Source organism: Pipistrellus hanaki, assembly GCF_964339955.1.
Source record: "Pipistrellus hanaki genome assembly, chromosome: 1".
In the NCBI taxonomy this organism is placed as follows: domain Eukaryota; kingdom Metazoa; phylum Chordata; class Mammalia; order Chiroptera; family Vespertilionidae; genus Pipistrellus; species Pipistrellus hanaki.
The window spans coordinates 141,847,383-141,867,769 of record NC_140503.1 but is presented as its reverse complement, the minus strand read 5'-3'; the positions used below and the strand labels follow the sequence as shown (position 1 = coordinate 141,867,769).

Here is a 20,387-nt window from a genome sequence, read left to right as displayed (position 1 = left end):
AGAAGCTTATAATGTGAAAGCTTATCATGTGTTTGATCTGACTCTACAGCACCCCCAATAACATAATATCAGACCAAGGAGTCCACTCTACAGACCCATGGGATCCACAGTCATATTACATATTGCACCGTCCAAAAGTTGCCAGCCTGATAGAATAATGGAACAAGTTAAAGTTACAGTTGAAGTGTCTCCTTGGGGGTGCTTTTGAGGATGGGGACCATCCTTGAAAATGTAGTGCTCCCTTTAAATCAACATACTTGCATGATGAGTGTATCAATAGGTAGAATACATGAATCTTGGACCCAAAGGGTGGAAATAGGAGTAGTCCTGCTCACCATCACTCACAGTTACACACTGGGGATTTTGTGCTTCATGCCCTCCCAACTCCAAGCTACTCAGGTATAAAGATCCTGATTCCCAAAAGAAGAATACTTCTGGCCAGAGGACACAATTGTCCTGTTGGGTAACTGATTCTATGCTCACTGAGCACCCTTATAAAATAGCCATAACTTCTATACACGAGTCAATCTTTATCCTTCTTTTTTCTTTCTTTTGTACGACACTTATCACCATCTAAGTCATATTGCTTATTTATTTATTTACTTGCACATTGTCTTTATCTTCTGCTAGAATGTAAATTCCAGGAGGGCAGAAAAATATACTTGTTCTCAGCTGAGTCATCAGTGCCTACGGAAGCACTGGCCACATCGAAGGCCACATCAACAAATATTTGCCGAATGAATGAATGATTCTACAAAGTAATTTTTGTGGGTGGGTAGTATTCAATAGTAAGTATGTATCATCATTTATTTAACCAGTCACATTGCTGGGCAGTTCATTTTCCTTATATCTTTTCTCCAATGAAATAATGACAGGTAAATGTTCATATATATTACTTCTATAAGATACATTCCAAGTAGTACAATTTGTTGACACACAGTAGTGCAATTTTCTGACCTTTAGTTTTCCAGGTTTTGTTTTTTTTAATATATGTGATGCCTCATGGATTTGTTTTAAAAGTATTATTATATATGCAATTCAGATTTAGCTATTCTCTTGTCTAACAGACTGTTTGACTCCATATAATATCATATTCTGATATCAAAGCCAGCATCCTTCAACATTTCATAGAAGAACTCCAACCATTTCAGAATGTTAAAATTTATTTTTCATTGTTTTTGCTGAAAGTAGTGTAGAGATCTCTAGCCCTAATTCTAACTGAAGCCCACAGCAACACTTCATAAACCCTATTAGACATTTCAATTCACCATTTTATTCATGCTCCTCTCTTGCCTGGTGAACTATTTTTCCTCTAGTCCTCTTTTCATAGAGTTATATCCTTGACTATTCATTTCCTCCCCCTCCCCCAAAACATAAATTTCCCCCAAAAAAACTTAAATTCTTCTCCCCACTTTATCATAATGCCCACTTCCTTATGGAACGGGAGCCCCATGTAGAGACACAGGAGTTTGCTTTTAGCTTGTACTGCCTTCTTTAAATCTCAATAAGTTTGTGTCTTCTTATGGAGAGATTATAAGACTCCAATGCAGAAAACGACATTCATTATTGGGCTTTCTCCCCCTCAAGTTCTTTCCTCAGTGCTCAGAGAGACTTTAACATTCTCTCACTATCTGTCCTGTGCAATTCTTTTCTTGGCCTTTCCCTCTATTTCAGCCTGAAATATATGTTCTTTATTTGTCTCTGTTTATTTCCCCACCCCCAAATCAATACATGGCTTTTATTGCATCTTTAAAACATCACAAATAAGTGTGACAAGTCATTTGGCATCTTGCTGTTTCTATAACTGGACAACTTAGATCTTATTCATCAGCCTGCAGAACTTATCCTTTTTCAGAAATATAGATACCATCCAAAATTTTCCTGATATACTTGTTTGTAACTGTTGTGGCTTGCTGAATCAAAGCCGCTGAATTTGATAAAAGTTTAATGTCATTTCTTTCAAGAAGCAATTCATATTTCCGGGGTTGAGATACTAAACAAGCAATGCATGACCTCATTCAAACTCTGCAGATGCATTTTTCGCTCAAGAAATTTCTGATTTCAACAAGAGAATCCTTCTCCTGAATCACAATGCTGATGGGGAAGTGAGCGTATACAGACCTCACCTTGTGAAAAGCCCAGTGTAACACCCTTGATCATGTTCTGTGTATAATGCAGATAGGGTGAGCCGTGGCCAGCTCCTCTCTATTTCTCCACCATTTGTCAACCCAGAGCCTCTTCTTTTTCTTTCCAAGGATATTGAGTTCTGCATTGATGTGGTTGGAGTTCCCCTGCAGGGTGCCTCTGGGCCCTTCACAGTTACTGTGCATCCCTTCAGAGTGATGTCCATGTTTTCTGGGATGCTCACAGTCTGATTGTTGAGAATGGTCTTCATTCTACTAGTAGATGCAGCAAAGAGTCTGTTGGTTATTTTTAAATTCCTCTTCACCATCTCTTCCAGTTTCTGAAGACTTCCCTCCATTATTTCGTTCCTTTTACTGGTCCTTCACATCTGGCTTTAGCTTTGTAGAGATTACATCTAATTCTCTTTCTGTAGAGAGCAATGACCATAATTTACTCATTCATTCATTGAGCGAATATTATTGAGACTCTATTATCTTGAAGGTGCTGAATTGGGTCTTTAGAAACAGAAATTAAAGACATATTGATAGTTTCTGCCCTTTACAAGCTCAAAGTCTAGTAGGGGAAAAGATGAATAAACAAATTCCCTTTGAGTAACAAGTCTATAAAGGGACAATATCAGGTGAATTGAAGAAGGGCAATTAGTAGAAACTGAGGTGCAATGAAAAGGTATAAAGAAAAGCATTGCACAACTATTAACATCAGAGTTGAGTTTTGAAGCATAATTAGGAATAAGTCAGGAGAAGTGGGGTGTGATTATGTTAGAGGGAGTACAGATTATAGGGAGAACCCAATATTTGTGTTAGCATTGAGTCAAAACCTTCATAGATGAATACTTCAGTACACTCAGGTGATTCCTTAAAGCATTGCTACATGATATAATTTTTTATTGCATTTCTCATCTCAACTATAGCCTTTCTTGGCTAATAAATGAAAAGAACTTCAGGTTAGGTGTTCCTATGTATTTTTTGATAGATTCTGTTTTTTATTTATCTTTCCTCTCTTCCACACCAAATCTAAACTATTGTAGTTTAATTTTTTAACCTATTTCTTCATTCACAAAGACAACAAAAATGTTGTTTTCATTGGTCTGTTGACTAGAATAACCACACAGTTCTGGCATCATCTCTTCTAATGTTTTCTAAACTTTGCATAAAAGTCTTCACTTTAGCAGTTTTTATTAATGCAAATAAATATGCCCCATGGGTTCATTCAAATGAATTGATAATCAGCCTCCCACATCATTTGGTCTTTGGTTTCCTAATGAAGCTTCCTTCAAAGGGGTTCTATCTTCACAGAATCCAAATGTTATTATTAATGTCATTCTTCCCTCTTCCCTCTTCCTCCTTAACCTCCTCCTCCTCCTTCCTCTTTTCCCCAATCTTTCCTCTATTATCATAGCCCAAGCCACAACAGAGGCATGGAGCTCAGTAAATACCAAGGTGAGCCAGAGCACATGATGGGAAGCTGAAACTTGGAAAAGAGACATGGCTGCAGGGTTGAGACCAGCCCTTGATATAGACCCAGTTGAAGGCAACCTGAGGAACTCCAGAGGTAAAGGTAGAGTTTAGTATTTAGAAGGCGCAGTGATGGATGATGATAAGCCATCCAGGCAGGTGAGAAATCTAGCTGGAATTTTTATTGTCTTTATTATACACTAGAGACCTGCTGCACGAAATTTGTGCATGGAGAGGGAAGGGGTTCCTCAGCGTGGCCTGCACCCTCTCTAATTTGGGACGTCTTGGAAGATCCCTGTGGGATTGGGCCTAAACTGGCAGTCAGACATTCCTCTCACAATCTGGGATAACTGGCTCCTAACCACTCACCTGCCTGCTTGCCTGAACTCTCCTAACTCCTCTACCTGCCTGTCTGATCACCCCTAGCCCCTCTGCCTGCCAGCCTGGATTGCCCATACCTTGCTTCCCTGCTAGCCTGATCACCCCTACTTTGCCCCCTTGCCTTCTTGCCCCTAACCTCTCTGCCTGCCTGCCTGATCATCCCTAACTGCCCTCCCCTGCTGGCCTGGTCACCTCCAACTGCCCTCCGCTGCTGGCCTGATCACCCCTAACTGCTTCTGTCATGGCCCCCATCACTATGGCTTTGTCCAGAAGGAAGTTGGACATCTGAAAGATGGCCAGTCTACCTGGTCTAATTAGCATATTGCCCTTTTATTAGTATAGATAGATTATATAGAATAAGAATGCTTAAATGGGCAGGAGATGGTGAGCCTTTTTCAGCAGGAGGAGATGCTCTTGGCAGACAAAAACACAAAATCCATATATCTGGTCTAATAGCCAGCCATACTCTACTGCCAAACCAGTCATTAAAAAATTGAATCACTTCCTTACACCTTACACCAAATAGCTGTTGCCCTTAAAATCCTACCTCAGCCCTCACTTTAGGTTCTGCCTTCACAGTTAAACCATTGTAGGTTCTGATTGGTTGGTTTCTATGCCAATCAGCATCAAAAGCTCTGCCTCCTAGGCAGCCATTGGCTTCTCACATTTCACCAACATTTGGTTCTGATTGGTTTGTTTCTATGCCGGGCGGCATCTCTGGGCCTATCTCTGGGCCTGATCATAGAGATGGGGCTGATCAGCAGCCATCCCAGGCTGCTGGCAAGTGGGCTGAATTGCTGACCTCTGGGAGAGAGAGGGGGGGGGGGGGGGGGGGGAGAGAAAGGCTTGGCTGCTGGCAAAGGCTGAAGAGAGAAACAGTGTCTGATCACCCTGTTTCTATCTCCGGGTCTCCTTAGCAGCCCCTGCCACTGCTGATCATTCCCTTCTCTCTCTCTGAGAGGTCAGCAGTTCAGCCTGCTCACCTGCTACACACACAGCCTGACATTCGGCTGAGCCTTTGGTAATTTTGGGTATTATATATATATATTATTGATAAAGAATTAATTTTGAAACATAATACTAAGTCAGAAATCATGAATTTGGCATGTTTCCATTCATTCAGTCTTTTTTTTTTAATTTTCAGTGCAGTTTTAATATTTTTTACCATAAAAATGTATTGTACAGTCATTGTAAGATGGACTCCCATATACATTATAGTTCTTGTATTATTGAAAATGATACTTTATTTTCTAGTTGGTTATTGCTGGGATAGAGAAAGACTAATCATTTTTGTAATGATCTTGCATTAAGGCAAACATGCTGAACTCTCATAGTTTTGATAGTTTATTGATGCTGTTGGATTTTCTATGTAGGTGATCATATTGCCAGCAATTAATGACAATTCAATATCCTTTATTCCAATGTTTGTGTATCAGCTATCTACTGGTGCAAATTATCCCAAAACTTAGCAGTTTAAACAATAGGTAATTATTACCACACAATCTCTGAGATCTGAAATTCAGGAATCTAACCTGGTGTCAGAAATTACACAGCATTACTACACCTTATTCTGTTGTTAAAAGCTATTCACTAAGTCTAGCTCAAACTCAAGGAAAGAAAAATTAGGCTCCACTTTTTGAAAAGACAGAATTGGTGAACATATTTTATTTTATTATCAATTTTTAGAAAGAGAGAGGAAGGGAAGAAAGAAAAAAGGGAGGGAGGGAAGGAGAAAGGGAGGGAGAGAGAGAGAGGGAGAGAGAGAGAGAGAGAGAGAGAGAGAGAGAGAGAGAGATGTGTGTTCCACTCATTGATACATTCATTGATTGATTCTTGTGTGTGTCCTGATGGGAAATTAAACCCACAATCTTTGCGTATCGGGATGGCACTCTAAGCAACTAAGTTACCTGATCAGGGCTTTATGAACATATTTTAAACTACCACATCTTATAATATTTTTTCTTCTTGTCTTAAATTTTTTATTGATGAAAAAAATTCAGTAATAGGTTAAATAGTGGCAGGGACTGTGAAGTTAGAAGTTTTGTGTTTTCTCCATCATCTATCATGTTGACTTTAGATTTTCGGTATAAAGTCTATGTCCAATTAAAGCAGTTCCCTTCTCTTCCTAGCCACTAAAACTATTATTTTTATCACTAGAGACCTGTTGTACAAAATTTGTGCACTGGGGGGGGGGGTCTCCCTCAGCCCAGCCTGCACCCTCTCCAAGGGGATGTCCAACTGCAGGTTTAGGCCCAATCCCTAAACTGGCAGTCAGACATCCCTCTCACAATTCTGGACTGCTGGCTTCTAACTACTCACCTGCCTGGCTGCCTGACTGCCCCTAACCACTTCTGCCTGCCAGCCTGATAGCCCCCTAATCACTCCATTGCCAGGCTGATTGACACCTAATTGCTCTCCTGTTGGCCTGATTGACACCTAACTGCTCCCCTGCTGGCCTGATCACCCCCAACTGCCCTCCCCTGTAGGCTGGATGCCCCCAACTGCCCTCCCCTGCCGGCCATCTTGTGACAATGTAGGGGTGGCCATCTTGTGACACAAGGGTATGAGGGTCCATTTTCATATTATATAGGATAAATAAACATTAAATTTCATGAAACCCATTTGCATTTATAGATTTTTCTCTTCTTATGTTTTCTATTTTAATATAGGTTTTCTGGTATTGATCCATTGTTGTATCCCTGAAATAAATTTCACTTCTGTGTTTTTGTTTTATTTTTAATTTTTTATTGATTTCAGAGAGGAAGGGAGAGGGAGTGAGAGATAGAAAAAACAATAATGAAAGAAAATCATTTATTAGCTGCCTCCTGCATGCCCTCTTCTGGTTATTAAGCCTACAACCTAGGCATATGCCCTGACCAGGAATTGAACAGTGACCTTCTGGTTCATAGGTCGATGCTCAATCGCTGAGCCATACAGACAGGGCTGTGATTGTTTTTTAGCACATTGATTCACTTAGATAATAATTCATATAGAAATTTCCCATCTGTATTCATAGGTTAAGTTGTCTTGCACTTTTTTCCTTATGTTGTCCATACTGATTTTAGAACAATGTTTTATTAGCCCCCTAAAATGAGTTGGAATTTCTTGTATTTTCTTAAACTTGGAGGTTTTGCAGTATGCCTCTGTTACAGGCTAACCTTCTTTTCCTTTCCATTCTTGTTCATCTACTTCTACTGGTTTGGTTTATTTGCTTCTCTGTCACTTAAGTTACCACCTCATCTCTAGTCCATGGTATGAGCCTTTGTTTCTGGTTAATATATAGCAGGGGATCAAATTTGCACTGTTTGGCTCAGATGTACAATTAATGGTAACTTTTATTTTTTATTACTGACTCAGCCCTCCTCTATTGTCAATGTGGGGAAGGGCATAATAAGATCATGATGTTTTGCTTAAATTTACCTAATATTGAAAAAAAAAAAAGTATCTAAGTATGTCATAATTTAATAAATCTCATTTTGAAGAAATATTTTCCCCTCTTCTTTTTAGGTTCCAAGGGAAACTTACTTGTAGTCATGATAGTGAGGGGGAAGAAAGCAGGCTTGTCTGCACGTGCATCTACTTGACAGTGGACATGGTTGAAGAGACATCAAAGAACTCAAGCACAGCCCACACACCTGAACATAAACCAGCAAGTTTCTCTTGTCACTAAGAAAGACACACAACATACCCGGAAGCCTTCTTGGGGAAGCAAGCACGGATTGGGGAACTTTTGAAAGAAGACCAACGGCCCTGGTAGGAAGCGTGGACATTGAACTTGACTGAACATTTATCCAAAAGAAAATAAATTAAGCTGAAAGAAACTTTTAAACGCAGAAATGCTGAACTTAATTAGAAAGTTTAAACGATCTGTTGCGAAAATACAAAGAATGCTCCAGTTTGTACACATTTCAGTGAAGTGGATGAAAATCTGAACCCACTGTATTTGAACTTCCTCCTTGTGAAACCTCACCCTCTGGCAGACCTCATGTCATATGGTTTTTCCCAATTCTACTTTTCTGGTTCTAACCCTAGAGAAGTGGGTATTGGATAGGAAGCTGCAGGCTCAGTTCTAGTTCTGGTTGCACCGCCAGCTGGCTGTGTGACAGTTCTGTCTCTTAGTTTTCTAATCCACAAAATGGGAAGACTGAAATAAGTGAACCTTACAGTCTTTCCAGCTTGATGGATTTTCCCCTCACACTCTTGCCTTATATCAGCACTTCGCTTTCTCACCAGGATGTATTTAAACTGAGGGGACAGGGAGACTTTCTTAACCAATGATTCCATTGTATTGTCTCCTTTTATTGATTTCTCTGGCCATTTGACATAGAAAGAGGTCCGGTTGAGTCTGCAAATTAACCACAGTGGCTAGTGTCTGGTTAGAGTCTGGAGTTGCTCCACATGGCATATTGCTCCTTTCACCTGACTCTCTTCCTCACTTCCTTGTGAAAAATCCTATTGGCTTTTCATACCCTGCAAGTTCTATATCAGACAGTCGCTGTGACTTTAAATTCAGGTTTTAAAAAATCAAAAGCACCGAAGCAGAGAGTCTGTTTGCATCAGGAAGGCAATAGTGCACTTTCCTGATAACACGGTTTCCCCGATCAAACACAAATCTGAACAAATGAATCCACGGAATCTCTGGTGCTGAAGTGAATTTCTTTTTTGGTGCCTAGTTGGGTTATTTCCCATCTTCCAAAGCCTGAGCCCTAATGAGCTCCGGGGGGACAGAAGTCTGTCAATCACATGGTACCTTCCAACTATAGTCATCTCTGACCCATCAGAGAACCACAAGGCATGAAATAATTAGAAAGCCCAAAAGTAACTGCTCTGTTTTACAAGAGCAAAATCCGTATGTGGATCATTTACATAAACTTGTCACTTCCTATTACGGTTCCAGTGCAGACTGGGTAATAATCTCAGGCGTGCTGGGGGGAGGGGAGGCCAAGGTGGGCTGGAGGCGCTAGGTGCGCATGTGCTGCGCCTTCCACCGCCCCCCGCCTTCGGCCACTACTGAATCAATGTAAAGTATCTTTTCTCTTCCATTAAATAAGAACTGTTCCTGCTGCTATGGCAGCAGACCATGTGCTTAAGGGGAGGGGAAAAAAAAAAAGCTTTTGCATCAAGCTATTGTTAGGGGAGAATTCACTTTGAGGAGCATTTCAAAGCCGATCCGATTGGAGGGAATCGTGTTAAATATTTTCTATGAAATATTTATAAGAAGAGCAATTGATCAAGTTGCCTGGGAACATAAGCATTTCTCCTCATTTTGGAAATTTTACGTTGGGGGTTTAAATGCTCTAAGGGAGAATTTGTGTAAGTGCAAATACATGTGTGTTGTGTGCTCACAGGCGTGCGAGCGCACGCACAGGCATGCACACTCACATACATGGTTGAATGGGTTGATAGGATTTAGGGCAATCTGCATCTGAATGCATTTCCTCAAATACGGCAGCAATGAGAGGTCACCGAAGACTGTCTTGATAATGGTGCTTGAAGAAGCGCTGTACTGAGGCCCGTAGTGCAAGCCGCCCTGGGCTGGCCGCGGCCAGGGCCTGCAGCCGGCAGCCAGCCATCTCGTAGCTGCTCTTCTCACATCCACATCTGAGCAAAGGGATGGGTTTCCCTGAACCTGCCCTCCATTCCTCAGCATAATGACGATGCCCACGTGCATGCATTGAAGCCAGAGCGTGTCCTCCCAGAGGACATAGAGGACAGACTTTGCATCTCTGTGGCCTGTGGATTTTTCAGAGATATTTAGCACGAAGCCCTGCCTACCTTAACACACAATTATGTAATAAAGAGTGAGGATGTATTGACTTATATAATCATGTATACTTTCAATATCTTTGGGGCTCTTCTCTCTATTGGCAAGAGAGAAGGGGAAATATTTTGTCTTAACGCAGCATCTCCAATAAATAAATCACATATTTCACACTCAGCATGTGCGACAGGAGCCTTGTGATCATTTTACGAAGCATTTTACAATATATGACTTGAAATTAGGGTAAAGTGATCAGTATAACTAACTGAGTAGCTAACTCGGTAATGCATACACTGCACTGAGGCTTATTTTAAGCTACAAGTTCTATAAGGAATTTTACTGTAAACTAATTTTATTAATCAACAAGCGTATTGTAAGATTCTGGCCAAAAGAGCGAGTGTTCTGAAACAACCGGTTCCCTAATCTGCCCGGAGAGGGCCCCGCTTACCTAGCGGTGAGGAGGGCAGAGGGAAGGCGCGCGGGCATGGTAGGGGTCTGAACCGCAGCCAGGCGGCTTCTTATCTGAGAGATCACCAAGAGGGGAAGCATTGTGGATGGATTTAAATCAGCCTTTTTTCTCCATCCCCCCCTCCTTGCACACAACAAAAGTCTAAATCCCTTTTCAGGCCAGATTGCCCCATTTCCCTGCGTGGGCCAGGCAGACTGGAAACATGTTTGTCATTCAGCTTTTCTCCAGGCTAATCAGGAGACACTGGGCTGGTGGGATTTCTGCCTTTCATCTCTCAGCCTGCCTGGCAGAGCAGCCGCAGAGGCCGCTGGGCCCGCTCCAGCGCCGGGCTGCCTGTCATCTCCGCAGACAGATAGAAAAAATATTAACCACGAACCTAAGCAGAGGGTTTAAGGAGGATTTGAATCTAAAATGTGATATTCCACGTAGACCCACTTGATTTGATCCAAAAGAGCCAAACCCCTTATTCTGTTCTAACAAAGTGCGTGTCACATCATGGAGGAGATTTTGATGGAATTTATGACGTCTCTGTTTCAGGCCTGCTGCTGAGCAGATCCAAACTGTGAAGGAACATCGCTGCCTCCAGAGCTGTCGTGAGGGGCCCCAGAGACCTGGCTCCCAAGTCAAGGTCTTGTGGACAGGACAGCTTTCAGGCTCACTGAGATGCTGCTCCCAGCATGCAGCGGGAGCTGGGCTAGGCAGGTGTGCAGCAGGAACAGGGCCCGTGTCAGAGGATGGCGACAGCGATTCCCACGCCTCCTCTTCTGGGAACATCAGTGAACTCTTAAACCTGGACATTCCGGAAGACAAGTGTTTTTGTAAAGACAATGGACACCAGTCCTGAGGAAGAAGTAGAGAGTGGTGGTAAGAGTCCCAGAGGGCCTGGAATGATACTTGTCTTTTCCACTCCCCAGGGAGCCTGGGCCAGATGACTCTAAACCAGCAATTTTCAACCGATGTGCTGCACAAGTGTTTAACACATGCAATACCTGACTATTTAGACCTCTGCAGCCGACCTTTTTCCCTTAGATTGTGAAATGACAAAAATGACAACAGCCGGGACCGGTTTAGCTCAGTGGATAGAGCATCCGCCTACGGACTGAAAGGTCCCGGGTTCGATTCCGATCAAGGGCATGTACCTTGGCTGCGGGCACATCCCCAGTAGGGGTTGTGCAGGAGGCAGCTGATGGATGATTCTCTCTCATCGATGTTTCTGGCTCTCTATTCCTCTCTCTTCCTCTCTGTGAAAAATCAATAAAATATATTTTTAAAAAATGACAACAGCCACCACAACAATAGCCACCTTGTGTGAATGAATCTAAATTATACCTCTTTGTTGTTGTTAGATTAGCAAAATACTATGTTTTGGTCAGCTACAGAGGTCTAGTCATTCGTTAATGTGAGCCATGATAGGAAAAAGGTTGGGCATCACTGCTCTACACAACTCAGTTTCTTCATCTATAAAATGGGTAAAATAATAGTGTCTTCTCCCTGGAATTGTTGCTAGGAGTACAGGAGATAGTGCCTGTGAAGCATAATAAATGCTTGATATATAATGTTAGTTACTGCTTGCAGTTCTGTGGCAGTGAAGGGGACCTTGCCTGCACCACATGCTGGCTTAGTTTGAGCTGTTGCTGACTGGAAAAGCTGTGACCAACATTTCCTGTCGTGAACATAAATGACGTGATGCCATCCCATCACATCCATCAAGAGATTTCTTGAGAAAGTCCTGTATTTCCGTGGTAAGGAAAATCTAGAAAATAATATCTACCCTCATGGATGCTCCACAGAGCTTTGGCACGGTTTAATATAATGCCAGAGTTGCTCAGATCTATCCATAAGAAATAAAAGATTAGGTGTTTGGCTGAGTTTGTTGGTGCCTTCCCTGAGCCCACTCGTCTTCTGACCACCCCATCTCTGCTCTGAGAGAACCACTATCCTGACTTTGAGTTTAATTTATTCCAAGATATTTTAAAGTTTATATATAGCTATAGCAAACACTCCACATATATCCATACATAATACTTAATTATTTGTACATATTGTGTTTTTATATGTCTGCCACTGAATTTTCTTCAGTATTACGTTTTTATATTTATTCCTATTCATACCTCTTTGTAAATCAAAATGGATAGATTTTCACTGCAGTGCAGACTCATTGCCATGAATTTGTTTTTTCATTCTCTTGTTGGTAGACATTTAGGCTATTTCCAGTTTTCCCTTCTTGAACAATTTTGCAGTGAACATACATCTGTACACGTTCTTGTGCATATATGTGCATGTTTGTCTGGGTGTATATCTAAGAGTAGAATTGTTAGTTTCTGAGGGACGTACATTTTCATCTTTATTGGATATTGCCAAATTGCTTTTAACAGAATATGAGGGTTTGGTGAGGCATTTAAATGGAAGGAAATAAATATATTAAATAAATATTTACTAACCCAACTTTCTTTGAGTTTCCAGAAACTGATTTAGGAGGTGATGCTGTTGCTTTCTTATCAGTGGCTATGGAATGAGAGGGTTTTTTGTTTTTGCTTTTGTTTTGTTTGTTTTTTGTTTCCCCTCCAGGTCTAATTAACCCTTTGATACTGTGGTCCTGGCATAGACCACTGTTGATAATAGAATGAGCCTGGAGAAAACCAGACACTCAACATGGGTCAAAGGTTAGAAACAAGTAGTCTCTTATAGTTCTTAAATACTCTTTTTCCTGAAGAATCCCACTAAAGCGAAGCTCCTAAAAGGAAACAATCAACTGAAAATGGTTCATCAAAGAATTTCAGGTCTCTAGACGGATGCTCCTTTTTTACAACAGGGCACATGTACAGAAGGGACATGGAACAGAGATGAGTAAATGGACAACACAGCATCTTGGGCTCTGTTCTTTAGCCACAGTAACTGCAGAGCTTATTATGATGCCGAAGGGGGTGCATTTAATGTTTTCCAGAAACCTGATCCATTAGTTAAGATTTAAAATATGGGTGAGCTATAAATAAAATATTAGTCCAGAAATGATTTTGCATAATTACACTAGTCAAGAAGCAAATGATTTCATTTTAGTCCCATGTAAAGTTAACCTTGGGAATAGAAAATCAATAAGGAAGAGATACAGACCAATTGTTCACAATTCTTTTGGGAAGGGGCGGACCCATATGTACATGATACAGTGGTGAATAAACATGTACATTCCACATACACACAATTCCAAGGCCAAGGACAATGATTTTTGTAGTATACTTGGCTGTTTTCAATCACAAGTGCCATTACTTCCCCTCATTATTATGCCTAATTGTAAGTTGACTGTACTAGGAAATGAACTATAGTTAATTTGACTATCAACTAGTGACCAAATTGAAGCTGTAAAGGGAAGACTGTTGGCATTAATTAGAGACTTCTGTTTGGCTTTTAGATTCTTATCTATTTGACCTTGTGCCTTCTATACTCTGGCTGCAGGTTTTTTGGGTCAAATGAGGGCTCCTGAGTCATTGGACTTAGAGTTCAGCAACCTCTTGCTTTCCCTGCAAAAAGGAACTGGCATCGTGGTGATATTGCCAAGAATTCCTAGCTTTGCCCTTAGGCTTTCTCAGATGGATCCTGAATAGGAAGGAGACTTCTCATTTCCCCCCTCTCCCTATGACGAAACATCTCTCAGTTTAAACAGGTTCTTGGGAAACACAGCCACTATACTAACCTCTTACATGACAAGCTGATACTTAATAATGTTATAGGCAAGAGCACATGTATTATCCTTCTCAATCCTTTTAACTATTTTATGAATTAGATACTGCTATTGTATAAACTCTCAAAATGTAATGACTTAAACAGGATAGAAGCCTATTTTCCCCATAAATCGAATAGATAGCTGCCTCTGTTCCATACAGTCATCCAGGGACCCAGGATGGTGGGAGGTGTCTCATGATTGCTGCAGTTGTCACCATTTCTGGTAGGAGGAAGGGGAAAGAGTGCATGGAGGAGTGCTCCGTGTACCCCTATGCCCTAACCTAGAAGTGACTAATGTTGAATTATATTCCATTAGGGATAATTTAGTCATGGCTACACCTCCTTCCGAGGGAGACAAGGAGATGTAGTCTCGCTGAGCAGTTATGTACTCAACTATTATTCCAGGACTGTGGGAAAGGAGGAGAAAGGGCCTCCAACCCAGCACTAGCACTGGCATTTCATTTATCGATGTTCGGGCTTCTCTGAAATCTTAACTGAACTAAACCCATCAGGTCTTTGGCAACCTGCAATCTCTACCAGTTATCATCTGCATTTTACTAACACGGCAAATTAGATTTATTAAGTTTCCATAGCTCTCTCCATATTGTATAATTATTCAATAGAGGCAATGGGATTCAAACCAGGCATTTTGAGGCTAAAAGTTGAGCATTTAAGTACCACCAATACTCACTCTATATGGACGGCTACATGAATAAGTAATTGGTCAGCAATCACTTTTCTTTAAGTGGATATGTGTTGTGGGATTCTACGTAACTCTGCTGGAAGAGGGAGGTGGTAACCAGGAATTTTCCGCAGCGGGAAGAGGGGAGGAGAGTCCTGAAGCTCCCGTTGTCTGAGTTCAAGCATCTGAAAGCCTGGAGAGCGATCTGCCCTTGGAAGTGAGGTTTCTGTGGTACAGGTAAAAACCTCTTGATTTTCGTGGTTAGAGGATTAAATGACAAAGAAAGGTATTACTCTAAGTCATCTCTAATTAGGTGCTTTGGTTTAACACACCCAGTCAAGGAGATTTTGAGCTGAAGCTTTAAAAAAATTGCTGCCTCTTTAAGTATAACTCACCATTAATGCTTATATGAAAGGTGTTCTGAACTTGTGGGACCGTTGTCCATGTGTCAGCGACATAGCTCAGAATATGACAATAATAACTACAAGGCAATTAGTTATTTTGCCTCCATTTATATTCAGAGGGTTTTGGTGGGGAGGTATTGTCAAGAGATAAGGAAAGATTTTACATGAAAGGTCAATGTTAATTGTATTTAATTAAATGAATGCTATCATTTTTTTTTGCACAGCCAAAATGAATGCAAACTTGTGTAACTCAGTATACGTGTGAACAAAACAACTAATCGCACTCATTAATTCAACTTTGGGACTGTTCTCCAAGTAACAGTAATTTGTCTTAGTGTGAACCATTGGACAAGCTATTTATTTAATCCCTGTGAACTCCTTCATCTGTAAAATGGGGATAAACATATTTTTTACTGATAGATGTGAGAATTAAATGAATAATTTATGTAACGATGCTAGCTAAAAAAAAAAAATGGTGAGTACCAAGTAAATATTAGGGATTATGGCAACTCTCTGCATAGTTCCTTTCCATTGCTGGCAGAGTGGGGGTGTGGGTAACTAATTCTGTATGATAATCCTGTACGATTATGAAAGCACAGCACTGCGGAGGGACAGCTTGTCCTCACTTAACAGTTTCATTCAGAGCATTAATCCAGAACTTCACTAATGCCAGCCCTCTAAGTCGTGTGATGAAGTAGCAGTTTCAGTTAAAGTCTTTTTTAATCTTCCCAGGCAAAAGTAGGCGGTCTCCCCTCTGTGATCCCTTTGCTCTTTGTTCACACTTCTACCCTTTACTCAGCACAGTGTAGTGCAGGTATTTGTTTGCCTGTTTAGAGTATTTGCAAACTTCACTGGTGATCAGGTGCTGTATGAAGTCCTCTGGGTCAGGGGCTGCATTTCCTGGCTCCTGGCGTGGTGCTCGGCAAAGCAGTTTTGGTAAATGTCTCTTTAGTGAGTGGCTAACGGGCCTGATGGAGGCTGCTGGGGCTTTAGAAGAAGAGTCTGGAAACACACAGGGTGGTGGTGTTTTTCTAGTTTGCCGGCAATTAAGCCCTTCCATAGTGTTTTCCCATTGGAGATATAGTCCTTCCAACGTCCACTTGTTCGCTGAAGAACCACCCACGAGGACTTGTAAGGAGCCCTGCTCTGCTAGGTGCTGGGCCTTCTGTGATAGCCTTGTGTAGAGCACACTCGGGTGGGTTATGACATCACATTAGAGTGTCTTTTGTAAGTCAAAGAGAAAGAGGCGTGTAGAGAGTATGTACAGGTCAAGAGGTAGCTCAGGAACAAGATGAGTTGAGAGGATGGGGAGGTGAGTCCAAGTAGGACACACGGTCCCTGGGCCAAGAATGAGGGGCAACGTGGACAAACAAGCTTTGGACTGACTTCACAGAACCTCCATTTCCCGCATCTGTAAAATATATGTGTGTATATATATATATATGCCTAAGTAATGCTCAATGCAGGAGCTGCTCCCTGGTGATCAGTGTGTTCCCACAGCCAACCTCTGGCAGTATCTCCCCCTGGCTGGCCAACCTCCTGTGGCCCTCCCTTCTCACCCCCACTGGCCATCCAACCTCCCACAAACTCTCCCCCTGGCCAGCCAGCTAACCTCCCACAGCATCTCCCCCTGGCCAGCCAGCCCTGATGGCCCCAATGGGCCCCAATCGCCAGCCAGGCCGAGGGACCCCATCCGTGCACGAATTTGTGCACCGGGCTTCTAGTGGGCATAATAATGACATGGGGGTTAATAAACTAGATAAATAAAACAATTTTGTAAATTATAAAAGATCAGTAAATACTCATTATTACTTGTATCTTTGAATTGTTTTCAGTGAAGAAGTGTGTGTAAGACCCACAAGGGCTGACATCATTGTTGCCAACATTTCACTCTTCCCCTGGCTTTGTTTTAAAGAGCCCTCCCCGCAGTGAGGACAAGGTGTTCCCGTGGGGAGTGCTGAGAAGGCCGGAAACTGGGAAGCCTGTGGTACAGCCTTTCCTGTTGGTGGGAACCACCCAGGGTGGTTTACAGAGGAATTCTGATGGGAATCTGACAGGAATAATTCACCAGGTTTTAGGAGACCCTAGTATCAACAACCTAATTTGTAGAGTTTCCACACACTTGGGCATGACCCCCTCTGAGTTGCACTTCTGTAAACTATTTGATCACTAACTTCATAAATTTAAGAAAATCACTCACTCCTGTTTAGTCACTTCCCAGTCAAATTCAAATATTCAGAAACGTCTGGTTTCTTGATCTTTATGTTTTCTCCAGCCCCTCTCTCACTGCTTTTTTTCATTATCTAGAAATCATTGTCTTGTCAATAGCATCAACTTATTGTCCCTGGTCTTTTTAAAGAAATTTCCCCTTAACACCCAGCCTGGATCTGCCTAACTCTCTGCTTAAACTCAGTCTACTAAGTGCTCCCAGAGAAAATCATGCAATAGTGAGATTAGTGCTTCTACAAATTTAGTGCTGTTGCCTGATGTTCTTCTAGAACAGGGCAATATTTGAAAATCTTATTGGATGTATTTTCCCTCTCCGGTAATTCCCGCTGTCATCCACTGAATGCAAGAGCATCCTTTGCTTGAGTGGGAAGGCAATAGAAACTCACCAAAAACAAAGGAGTCAGTGTTGAACTTCTCCAAAATAGGCTGTTGAAGCTCATTTTAGGAAAAATAGATGTGAAAGCCAAGATTTCCATTTGCAAGAGCCAGGCTTTGTTGAGAGGAGAGAGGATGTGTGGATTCCAAGGAAACAAAATAGAGGACTAGAGCAGAGTGGATAGAGATAACCACCGAGTAGGGAAGATGAATGATACACCATGATGTGGGGCCATTTCCTGTCATACCAGGGGAACAAGGCTAAGCAGGACAGAAACCTGTCCTGATCTGGGGGTACAACCTGATGAGAAAGGCAAAGGAACACCAGGGAATTCAATGCCCATGAAACTTGTAAAGTAGGGATACAGGGTGAGAGAGAAAGAATGGAGATCTCCCAGGGAGATTTGGGAATCCTGGAGCTGAAAGAATTTGTGTAACTCTTCTCAGTTGGGATTCTGAAAGAAGGCTGTTAACTGGTACAGTGGTCCTGGTTGTATGGGTGGCCAGTCAAGAAAAAATTCCATATTTAAATAGAAGGAAACCCTGATGTAGGCTGGGTCCTTCCCATGCATGGAAGCTATTCCAACGCCCCAGATGCCGTCACTGGGAAGATGAAGTGCAGAGGGGACCTGGAGCCAGGATGGAAGGACACTCTTGCATCCCTGTGGGGACTCTTCCTCTGCCCAGTCTTTGAATGCCGATGTTTTCTCCAGGTCTCCTCTCTTACACAGGTAATTCTCAAATTTGTGTCTCTGAGTTGGAAACTCCTTCATAGTCTTACCTCTAGAGCCTGGCTCATAATTGGATCTCAGAATATGTTTCTCAGTCCAATGAATTAACTTTTGTGGGTCCTGCACTGAATTAAAATTTTGTAGCATTTTTGCTACTTTAAAATAATATAGTGGCACTAGAGGCCTGGTGCAAGGAATTCGTGCACTCAGAGGGGGGAAGGGAGATGTCACTCACCCCAGCCTGCACCCTCTCACAGTCCAGAAGCCCTTGGGGGATGTCTAACTGGCGGCTTAGGCCAGGTAAGCCATCAGTGGGACATTGGTAGCACTGCCATAGCGGTGGGGGAGGCTCCCACCAGGCATCAATGAATCCAGATTAGAACTTCTGACTGGGTGGCACTCCCCCTGTGGAGAACACTGACCACCAGGGGGCAGCTCCTGCATTGAGCATCTGCCCCCTGGTGGTTAGAGTGTATCATAGCAACTGGTCATTCTGCTGTTCGGTCAACTTGCATATTAGCCTTTTATTACATAGGATATCTTTGGCTTGCAAACTTTCCAGACATCTTAATAAAGGTACTGGAAGTATCTCAGTACCTTTATTGAGATATGATTGTGCCATAGAATATTACATTTTCATTTTAGACAATAATTAGCGTATCTGTCACTTGGCAGAGGAAATTTACGAATACTGTGAAGACTGTTGAGTCATATAATGCATCAGTTAGCTCAAAGCTTCCACCCCGGTGATAGTAGGTCTCTAGACCTTCCTCCAAGTGTCCGTAGGTTACTTGTGGGAATCCCTAGGGGGTGTCTTCCTGGTGCACACAAATAGGGCTGTCAGGAATTGCCCTATTTGGGACCCAACCCACTCTCCTCTGCCTTTGGTCACAAAGTGTCTGCATCTGCTGGGCAGGAAGCCGCCTTGAAGAGTGTTTCTGCCACCACGCAGGATGAGAAAAGCAATGCCCAGGACGAAGCCATGGAAATTTCCACCTTTGGGATATCCTGTGCTTTCTCCATAATTCTGGGCCATGTTTGATCACTGAGCTCCTAAGCCTATGGCCTCACCGTTTTATAAGCTTCTGACTGTCCTTTTCATGGAAAGGTCTAGAAACAAGCACTCCACCATCTCCTTCACACCCTTCTACTAAGCCTTCACCAAAATTCCTATCTACGTTTATAGTTATCAAATAACAGCAGCAACCCTGAAACTCTAGTGTATAATATCAGGAACAAAAAGATCAGCTGAATGGGGTGAGGAAGAGAAGGAAGAATGAAGAGTTCTGCCTTCATAAGCAGAATTGAGATTCCAGTCCTTCCAACTCCACATGCTCTGTTCCAAAACACTTTGAATAGAATCATGACTGGTGGGAAAGGAGGTAATGTCTTCCCTAGAAAATATGGGGTCAAAAGGGTGAAAAAGAAAAATAAACTAGGAAACATCACCCTATGAGCATCAGAGGGACTCACAGACACTTGGTCACTTAAGATCTACTTTCCAAACTTCCTGATCCTCCTGCATCTTCTACCTTGTTCTGTCACCTCCTACCTTGTGCTCTATCTCTCTAGAGGTTTTTGCCACAGGCATCACCATTTGTTCTCCGGTTAGAGTTCCCTGTGTCCTCAGACTTAAAACATTTTCTTCATCTGCTATGTGGAGACGTGGCTGTGTCTGCCCACATGTCTGCCTCTTTCTTCTTCCCGAGACAGGCCTCTGTCAGTGGAGCCCAAACTCCAATCACCCTAAACCAGCCCCAGTCCCCAACAAGCCTCCTAATCTTGTACTGGGATCCAGCCATTCCAAATCTTATCCTGGGAGTGGGAACAATTTTTTGGGATGAGAGTTTTAAAATTTGATATTTAAAAGAAAATGGTATTCTGGAGATGGATGGTGGTGACCATTGCACAACACTGAACTAGACACCTAAAAATCTGTTAAAATGTTTTAAAACATAAAAAAAAATGGCGAATGATTAAAATGAGTTCACTCTTTCAATGGAAAATTTTAAAATGAAAATAGCAAACATGAGCATAAC

The 20,387-nt window shown here is 42.1% G+C and overlaps 1 pseudogene across 1 annotated transcript; it reads right to left on the bottom strand.

The window, feature by feature from the left end:
• Positions 1 to 1,820: 1,820 nt before the first annotated feature.
• Positions 1,821 to 2,413, bottom strand: LOC311611614 (large ribosomal subunit protein uL6-like; annotated as a pseudogene). The gene has a single exon. The product of its transcript is annotated as a large ribosomal subunit protein uL6-like (transcript).
• Between the last annotated feature and the right edge of the window lie 17,974 nt (positions 2,414 to 20,387).